Here is a 1,761-nt window from a genome sequence, read left to right on the forward strand (position 1 = left end):
ATACTAAAATAAATATAACGTTGATACTTTGCAGATTTTCACTTATTAGGGGAGGGGGGGGGGGGGGGGGTTCCTGGAACGTACCAGTAACCCCCACAAGAAACGAGGGACTACTGCATACATGATGTCTAAACCATCAACCACATTTAAAGCACCATGCATTACACTAGGATAGTTAACTTATGTTTTATTGTTGTCTTAGTAAATAATCTTTATTTGACTTGGTTTTAAATCTGTTATATAAAAACAACAAACAAACCTTTCCTATTTTTGGGTCCTACACCACACACTATTCTTCTCACATAAATATATTTTTTAATTGGGTTTTGTCACACTATTAACATGTTCAGTCTTTTTAATGTGATGACTTTGAGATGAGAAATAAGGACGATCAAACGTTGCCAACTAAAGGACTTTCCATGCGTTGTGCCAGTGTGGAATGATTTGTGACACTTTTGTACACAAATAGAGAAACAGCACCACTCAATTCATAAAAGAACAAAAAAAAAAGCACGTGCGTTATGCACATAAACGACTAACCAATTTTTCTAGCCATGGCCAAACCCTGAGGATAGGTGATGAGAGAGAGTTTGTTCTTCTTGAGTTCTTTGATCGTGTCCTTATTGTCTCTCAGATCCAGCTTGGTGCCCACGAGGATTATCGGCACCTCTTTGCAGTGGCGTTGTGCTTCTTCATACCACTGCAGGAGGAGAATATACAATGTGTTTTGAAGTACTGGAGCAATGTGTGTATATTTGTGTGTGTGCGGGTGGGGGGTAGTAAATGACTAATCACACCTTATTGTAAACATTCTTAAAGGAATCTTGGCAGTCGAGTGAAAAGCAAACCAGTAACACATCCTGAGGAGGGAGGAAAAACAAAATAAGATGAGTCATCAACAGTGACACAAATCTTAACTTGAAAATTAATCATTTACAATAATTGATCTTAGGCTCTGGACTGTTTTTAAAATAGAACTTTTGCAGCATTTGCATCTCGTATAAATGGTCAGAAAAAAAATGATACTGTATTTCTTAAGTGGAGATTTTTAATAGCCGAACTTTTGATGTGTTGGGGTTTTTAAGAAATGATGCCTTGACAGATTATGTTGTGCATGCCCACTATTACTTTTTAATACCAAAAAAACAACAACTGTACTATTTGCACAAGTATTTCTATATCCGTCTCATTTTATCCTGGAATTTTGACTGTGTGAAAATGAAAGGGTTACTAACAGTAACAGAATAATATGTATGCATGTATGTCACATGATCTGGCTGCATGGTGTTGAACACAAGTGCAGACAGAGGCAGGAGGCTCCAGGTAAAATAAGTAATACTTTATTTTACAAACAAAAAATGCTGACGGGGCAACAAAGCTTACTTTCACAAAAAGGGAGCAGACCTGACGAGAAAAGCCAAACCAAGACACCGTGGAAGGGTTGGAAAGTTAACTAACGCCCGGATACCAGGGGAGTGAAAGCACAGAATAAATACTAACACTAATGAGACGAGTGGGAAACACCTGCAGTAATTAGGATTAGTACACACCGATCGGCTGTGTACTGGAGCAGAACATGAAGAACATAAGAAACACTAGGAGGTGCAGAAAAAACACAGGACAGACAGAGAATTATCTCAATATGTATGTACATGTACGTATGTATATGTGCAAGATACATAGGAGCTACAAGTTTTAATATATACATTATGAGCAGATAGATAGATAGATAGATAGATAGATAGATAGATAGATAGATAG

The 1,761-nt window shown here is 37.4% G+C and overlaps 1 protein-coding gene across 1 annotated transcript in view; it reads left to right on the top strand.

The window, feature by feature from the left end:
• The window catches only part of eif2ak1 (eukaryotic translation initiation factor 2-alpha kinase 1), a 31,560-nt gene that overhangs the window by 20,686 nt on the left and 9,113 nt on the right, over window positions 1–1,761 (top strand). The gene's annotated exons all lie outside the window — the stretch shown is intronic.

This window comes from Nematolebias whitei, chromosome 17 (genome assembly GCF_014905685.2).
Source record: "Nematolebias whitei isolate Nwh7 chromosome 17, NemWhi1, whole genome shotgun sequence".
Classification (NCBI taxonomy): Eukaryota; Metazoa; Chordata; class Actinopteri; order Cyprinodontiformes; family Rivulidae; genus Nematolebias; species Nematolebias whitei.